This window comes from Molossus molossus, unplaced genomic scaffold, assembly GCF_014108415.1.
Source record: "Molossus molossus isolate mMolMol1 unplaced genomic scaffold, mMolMol1.p scaffold_m16_p_8, whole genome shotgun sequence".
Taxonomy (NCBI): domain Eukaryota; kingdom Metazoa; phylum Chordata; class Mammalia; order Chiroptera; family Molossidae; genus Molossus; species Molossus molossus.
The window spans coordinates 38,921,258-38,929,566 of record NW_023425402.1 but is presented as its reverse complement, the minus strand read 5'-3'; positions in this window follow the sequence as shown (position 1 = coordinate 38,929,566).

The window sequence follows — 8,309 nt, the reverse complement described above, 5'->3', positions numbered from 1 at the left end:
CATCAGAGATTAGAATCTTTTATTATGGGGGCAGTTAAAGGTTTTGTTCCAGAGCTAATGCCACCAGGAAAAAAAACAAAAACAAAAAAATAAAATAAAAGAAGCCATTTGATAAGTAAAACTATACTTTTTGGAAAACTAGACCATGTGTGAGAGTTGAAGTGACTTTCTTAATTTAAACAATGAGTGAGGACTTGATGTACTTTCAGCTTGATGAGTCCAACACTGCCGCAGCAGATAGGGGGAGGATGGAGAAAATTGTTTAAGCATTTCCCAGATGCTTTTTGTATCACATGCAGTGTTATGTATTCAGCCACCCATGAGCAGGCTGGCAGGAGGGCGAGGACCGACAACAATGCCCTGTGAATGGCCGCTTGTGGAGGAGAGTGCAAATGTGAGTCATTAGTAGTTTTTTAATTTGCAAAATCCTAAAAAAAAAAAAAAGGAAAAATATACATCTCTCTCTCAAAAATAAAATCTGTATTTGAATCTGAGATACTATTTTAATGATAATATAGTAGAAAGTTACCAATAACTTTATTAGGAAAAAAAAATACCCCAAGGATTTTGATCATATAGTAAGGCATAGCTAAAGCCATTTTGTCATATTCCCTTAAAACTGGCTTGCCTGTCCATTTCCCTAATTTTTCCTATGATGTCATTGTTCTTTCAGTCACGACTTTGCTTCCTAAAGCCAGTCATCTTCCTGCTTTCATGCCACCATAATACAGATCCTCTGTGTCCCCTGCCTGGACTCTGCCATGGCCTTCCCCGGTGTCGTTGCTTGCCCGCTGTCTTCCAAGCAAGTGACGGTGTGCTCAATTGCTAGACTAGGCTTCTTAAACAAGATTAAAAAAAAAAAATCACTCCTTCATTTAGCAAGCATTTATTTTTATATCGTGAAAAGACCATGGGCTTAGATGGCAGAGAGCTCTGAGTTTCAGATGCTGATTCCAAACTTACCAGCAAATCGCTTGACTTCTCAGAGCCTCAATTCCTTCTCTATAGCTTGAAAATTAAATTTCATGGGTTGATGTACATAAAGTGTCATGTGCACTGTCTGAAACACATTCTGAAAATTATTATATAGAGAGGATTAAATTCCAGAAACTCAGCCACTTCCGAGTTCCACAACTATTTTAGTTGTGTTCAGCAACTTTCTGCTAAAACAACCCTGTTGTATTTATGGCCCAAGACATTTCCTGTGCTCTGCTATCTTTTTCAGCTTCTCATTTTGAATCTGGGGCTGAGAATGCCCACTTCTAGTCCTTTAGAGTCTCCTTCCTCTAGAAATGCATCAGGGACCACTTTGACGTACAGTGCGTTTCTCTCCCACAAACCCCCAACAGTTTTTATTTTCGGGAGACATTTCTTCGTGGATCTCATATTTCACATGTCTTTTGAGCGGAGACACTGACTGCTTTTGTCCCAGATGATCTCTTCTAGGATGTCTGTATACTAGTGGCCTTGGAAGACAGAGATAATTTCTCCCTCCAGAGCAAAGGGCAAGTCTGTTTACTGTCCACTACAACAAAGATAATGTTTCCTTTCAGGGCAAAAGTCAAGTGGGCTGTCCTTATAAAAGACGGGTTCCCCAAGCTCAGATTCCATTCCTGTATTGCGACTCACTGTGTATGCAAGGGTCACTGGGCCTTCTTTGCATCACCCTGTGGGAATTGGGGAACCAGCCCAAATGATGATACTCTGGCTACTGCTATTGCAGTGAGTAATATAGACCTATGTCTCTGGTACCTTGTGTGTTCTGCCAGCATTCACAGAACTGTAGCATGGTAATTTGTTCCCTTGCAAGTAGGGTAAAATTTCAGACCCTTCATAGTTCTTGACAACTATTATTATTGTTGTTATTATTTGGTTGCTATGGCTCCTAAATATATTTTCGTAACAATTTCCTCTTTCCCTTCTTTTTTCTTGTCATTGATTTGTGGAGAAACTAGTTTATAGAGAAATTGGTTTGTGGAGAAAGTTTTTTTCCTGTGGAATGTCCTGAATGGTGGATTGAGCTGACTGCTTCCTGTGCTGTCATTTATATTGTTTCTCTCGACCAGGTTCTTCCCCCTTTTCATTTTTCACATTGGTCTTCAGCTTTCAGTGACACACCGTCTCCACACCTCTCAAATCATGTGACTTTTGCTTATGTTTATTTCTGGTCACTGTTACTACATTTACATTTTTCCGGGATGAGATTCTTTTGATTAGCCTTAAAAAAAACCTCCCACCTTTTAATTTTTAATTTCATTTACTTTTTGTTAATCCTCACCCGAGGATATTTTTCCATTAATTTTTAGATAGAGTGAAAGGGAGGGAGGGAGAGAGAAAAATGTCAATGTGCCCCGCCAGTGTGGCTCAGTGGTTGAGCATTGACCCATGCACCAAGAGGTTGCTGGTTCGATTACCAGTCAGGGCACATGCCCAGGTTGTGGACCAAATCCCCAGTGGGGGGCATGCAAAAGGCAGTCGATCAATGTTCTCTCTCCTCAATATTTCTATCTCTCTCTCTCTTTCTTTCTGGCTCAAATCAATAAAGAAAAAAAAATTTTCAAAAAAAAGAAAAATGTTGATGTGAGAGAGAGACATTAATTGGTCGCCTCCCATGACCCAGGGTCAAACCTGCAACAATTCAGTCTGTCCGCAGGTCTCAGGTCGACGCTCTAACCACTGAACCAAAGCAGCCGAGGCCCTCCCACCATTTTAAGACAACATCATGACTAGAGTAATAGCATTTGCTGAATTAATCCTCAAGATAAAAATGATTTAACGAGTCTGATCTGATGATGTCCATCTTTTCCCTCTTCTCCACCAGAGTGCGCACTCCACACTGGGTTGAGGAGCATTACGAAGTCTGGGATCTTGTCTGGTTTGGATGCATGGATGTCTGTGCTCCAGAAATGCAGTTGAATTACCTAGTTAGTGTATAAAAATGGATTGTCAAGTGGAGCGTTGGTCTGGTTACACTTCATCCGACACAGGAGTTCCAACTGAGAACAATGAAACCTCTTTTCACAATTCCTATGACTATGATTTCATCATTACTGCATTTCAGAGTACTAGGTAATCACTTTGAAGACCAAGACCAAATCTTGAAACACGAATTCCTATGAGTTTTCACATTTTCCACCAACCTGAAAGTGTGTGTCAGTGTGCACATACCAACTGCTGGCACACAGAGCAGTAGCCTAACTAGAAATTCTGGACCTTGTGCTACATTGACAGTTACAAAAGCAATAGATTCCAGGTCCCCTGCGGTGGTAAGCATGACTTGAACAGCCTTGAATCTTACAGAAGTGAAGGAAGAAATGGCAGAGGGTTGGTTGTTTTCTCAGCTCAACTGAATGTATTTCCTTTTGTCTTTTATACTTTGCTCAAGGAAGTCAGAGCTAACTGAATGATTGACTCCTAGCAGCGCTTGACTTTCACTAAATCTAAATAGTTTATCCTAAGAAGATACTTTACTTAGATGCAATGTTTTTTAAAGCTTCATAGTTTCTCATGCAACCACAACATTAAGATGTGTTAGCCACCTTGTGAAGCAGGATAAATAGGATGCAGTTACAGTTTTCTGCCACAGAGTTGCTCACACTCTGATGGGGGAGGTGTTCCAGTGCAGGTGAGGAGGTCTGGGTGAAGTGCTCACAAAGTCTGAGGGGGTCACCACAATAGTCCTGTTTGAAGAATCAGTATCAGTCAAGAAGGCAGAAGGAGTGCAGTGCACTCCCCTGTCTTCCTTGGCAATGGCTTTGGTGTCTGGGTTCCTCAGCTTTGCTAGTGCAGAGAATGTAGCTGTCCATTGCTTCCTACTTTTAATGTTAAAACATTTTGAAGGGATAAGCTCTTGGGAGATTTAAGTGGCTCATGTGAAGTTGCTTCAGGTGCCCCATGTGTTACTTGACAGAGTTCTGAGGGCAAAGCCTCATCTTATCTTTGTATCTATTGCTTTGAGCTTGGCGCTGTACAAGGGTGACCTTTACATGTTTTACTGGCCTAGCCCACAGGGATCTGAGGGAGAGGATTCAGACGCAGTGTTTCTGGCTCTGGCCTCCCTGCCTGAGACATAGTGCGGGTGGAATACAACCTCCTCTCTTTACACTCTCATCTCAAAGGGACTGGGAGGGCTTTCTTCACTTAAGACCCTTAAAACCCACTGTCTGTACAGCTCATGTCAGCCCTAAGCGCTGGACACTCAGTGCATATTCAGACCAGGTATCTCTTTCCCTCCCCACAGGGTGAATCAGCAAGAACATGTAAGGGAAACACTCTCACCTGTCGCTAGGAACTCTGGCTAAGTTAACCCCAAGCAAGTCCATGAGGAGGCCGCTTTTGCCTTTTTTTAGAAGGTGAAGGCCCTGCTGTAATCTAAACTTCCTGAAACTAGCACCTCTATCCTGGTCTATCCCTTGTCTTACTATAGGCTGTTAATTAACGGGCACAAGGAAAGTTTATGCCACCTTCCCACTGGTTCTTCTATTGTGTCGCCTCTGTCAATACTGGGAATCAGATAGATCAATGGAAGGCTTTTAAAAAATCCGCAACTTAACTTCCCGGCTCTAACTTCGACATCCGACCCCAGGGCTCGAGTAGACCGCTAGATCGCGCTGTCGGACAAGAAATCTGGAGCTCCGGAACCTCCGGGAACCCAGGAGTCGGAGGGAGAAGAGGTGGGAGTAGCAGCTAGGGAGAGTGTGGTAGATCCTGGGATCTAACCTCAGGAATGAGCGCCACAGAAAGGAACCAAACTGAATACGCGCAACCAGTTCTGCCTCAGTGGATAAATACTATCAATTTCGACAAAGGGATTCCAAAGGGTATTAAGAACTGAACGCAATACTGAAGGGCACCGGTTGAAAGGAGGGTTTACACATTTTCGACACGTTTGCCGGTTTACCAGACTGAATGTTCGGCGTAAGGGCCCCGTAAGATAAACAATGCAGGCGTCATGCTGGGAGGCCCCCAAGGCGCTTCTTTGGATGCTTTTGAGTTGAACCTTGTGTTTCCTGGGAATGGATGTGTTTGGATTAGCTTGTGGATATGCGTCTGTGCACCCCGCCCCCCGACCCTGGTGTCCACTCCTTCCTCCTCCTCTCACCCTACTCTGGAAACTTTGCGCAGGAATCCTTTTCCTGGGGGCCAGAGGCTATTTGCAGCCAGTGGTTTATATTACATACGTTCCTTTATAGCAACTATTTTCAAATGCATTAAATCTAAGTACGGGAGCGAGAATGCCTTGAACAGGAGAGGATGGCCGCGCGGGTCCCCAGCACGCGGTTCCAGTTTGAAGAGCCACGCAAAGTGCGTTCTCTCGGGAGCAGGAGCCCTCAGCACCCAGTTTGCGGGTCTGCAGCCTCAGTACAGGAAGCCAGCGCTGCCTTTGGCTCCCGGGAGGGTGACTGACTTACACCACTCACGGCTGATATTAACAGCAGGGAACTCCTTTTAAACCAAGAATAGCAACACCCGGTGTTACATTGCTCCCTAGTCAATATCGCCATCACACACACACAAAGTGCAAAAAGGAATAACAGGAGCGCGCACATACACCTCCCCGCCCCCAACCTGGGCCAAGTGCAATCCCAGCCAGCCTAGTCTGACGTGCTGTTGTCCTTTTCTAGACCGGGGGCGTTGAAGGGGGGTGTCGTGTCCTAGGGGAGTCCTTGGTCGTTCCAGGCCGCAGAGCCTGCCTGGGCGTCCGAGGGTGCGGCGCGATACTACTGGGTGACAGGAAGGCTGCTGCCTGTACTTCTCTGCTCTGCTTTGTCCCGGAGGCGGCCATCCGCCCACAGGCGTCTGTGAGAGGGGAGTCAAGTGGGGGGTGGGGGTGTAGAGCCGACCCAGGTTCGGAGGCTGGCTTTCCGTACAGGCTAGGATGGGGACTCTCTGGTATTGCAGTGATGACCGTGGGCCGTGCTGTGCACGTCGGGTTATTCACCGCCAGGATGCGTTCGCGCTGCGGGTGTGTGCCAGACACCCGGGTTGTGAGACTTTGAAAGGGAAAAAGACTGTGCACTGTGCGTGTGTGGGCTCTTTGTGCGAGCTGCCCAGCTGGACTTCGAGTGGGCCCTGTGTACTCGGGGAATGTGCAAAGGTGGCGAGTTCCACTTCCCCCCCATTCCAGTCTTCCCTCTGGCTTTTCTGCCTTTGGCGGGAGGCAGTCTAAGCGTGGGGCGGAGTGCAGGGGGCCGCCCTGCAAGTTCTTGTCATTCTAAAAGCAAGTTCGGAGATTATCACGCTTTATGGAGGGAAGGCCAAGTTAGCAGACATCAGATCAAATAGGAAAGAGAGGTTTACGTTGGCGACTAGACCTCCGCTTTATTGCAAGCTGTTAATTACAGAGACGCCGCACCCGCGTTCCCCTTGGCGCCACCTCCTCCATCCCCGGTGGCTCAGCCTTGCAGGGGTAACCCCGGACTTCCCCTGGGCTTCATGAGGCCAAAGGGCGCAGGGCTTGTGCTGAGCACACCGACGTGTGTAATCGGAACCTCTCCTGAAGCGTTTTTCAGATGGCACCATTTAAGAGCCCCGCGCTTCCTCCTGTGCGTCTAGTACAATTTGGCAACCCTGATTGCCAGGCTCCCTGCTCAGGGCCAACGGGTGGAGTGGAGCAGGGAGGAGGCGGCAAAAAAGAGATGCTGCTGGCAGAATGTCAGCCCCACATTTGGCCTCCATCTCCCCACAGTGGGGGAAAACTTACTCCCCTTCGTTGCCTTGACCCCACTGGGTTTCCAGGGTAGAACTTTCGGTCCGAATCCTTCACTTGGGGCCAGGTTTTACCCTGGCCCGGGTGAGAAATTTCTGTAGTGGATGTAACTTGTTCCTGAACGCTTCCTGTTAGGAAGACCCCCAGGTTTCATAGCGTTCGTTGCCCTCTCTCGGCGCACACTAAGCCTCTCAGTTCCGTCCCGAAGCACCAGGGGAGAGAGACAGGACTGGGAAAGCCATCCCATCTCTTAGTCCCGCGCGGGCGGCTGTCCGGGTTTCCAATCGCCGCTCCGAGATTGAAAAAGACAGAAGGCAAGCCGCGTGCACAGACAGTTAGTTAATGGAAACCCAGTAAATCGGTTTTAAGTGCACCCAGGACGGAGGGGGAGGAAGGTGTAGATAGATGATGATGAGGGATGAGGCTAGGATGGGGTGGGGTCGGTCACACATTCTTGCAGTTTTGAAAATGAGAGTCACTACTCTCCCTCCCATTGTTCTTAATTTAGAAAAATTAATTCATTAAAGAAAATCGCACGCACAGGGAAATCCGAGCTCTCCAGCCCGCCCCAAGCGGAGGAGTGAGCGGCTTCCCTTGGCAATGAACCCGGCTGCGGCTGTCCCCCTCCCCGCTCCCTCCTCCCCTTCTCTGCACCCCCTCCCCCGCTCCCCGGCGGGGCATTGCTACTACCGCGATCGCCACCTCACGCCGAAGGAATGCTCGAAGTATGCACACGTTCCCAAAAGTAGACCTCCTTCACCGCCGGAGGAGCATACATCACCCCGTGGCAGCCGTCCACCTTCCCAGGCGTTTCGTAACCGAGTAAACTGAGAGCTGGGAACAGCCCTCTATTAAGTAGCCCGCGGCGCGGAGCCTCTTCCCACTCGACGAAGGCGAGCCGCCCGAGACGCGTCCGCGCGCCGGCAGCTGCGGTCCCCGGCCGTCTCCGCCTGTTCTGCCGATCCTGCCGCTCTTCCCGGGATCATCCTCTTTTTCTTCTTCCTTCCCGGTGGCCCAGACGCTGCCCAACTCCCGGCAGCCGCCAGGTGCTCCTGGAGCGCAGCGCCCATTGTCCGGGCGCGCGGGGGTCTCACCGAGCACACGCTTCTACGACGTCGGAAAGCCGCCGCTACTGCCGCCTCTACCTGGATCACAGCCGCCTTAGGTCGGTCCGGCTTCACCCCTCTCCCTCGACTCATCCCTCCCAAAGATAACTAGGGAAACTTGCTTGTAGCCTGTTGCTTGCTCCGCCCTAAGCCATTAAGGATCCCGGGCGAGGACCGTTTAGACTTGTAAGTGTGGAGATGTGCCTGAGATTTGCCAGGTATATTGGAGTTTTGTGATTCATTTGTATCTTTGAGGGAGAAAGAATTGTAGTTTTTCTTTAGAACTGATACAGGCGGCTGTGTGTGCGTAAAGCACCCTGTCCAGTGTTTCTCTTTGTAGAGGAATTTAATCTACAGATGCTGTCGATTTCAATGAAGGGTGCGCCCGGTTTTCTGGTCACCTGTCCCTCACTGTCTAGCGACTGCAGTTTTGCGGGGGGTGCCCTTGTGCAGCCCCAGCACAGGGAAGGTATTTTGGTGACGCATGGTGTGGA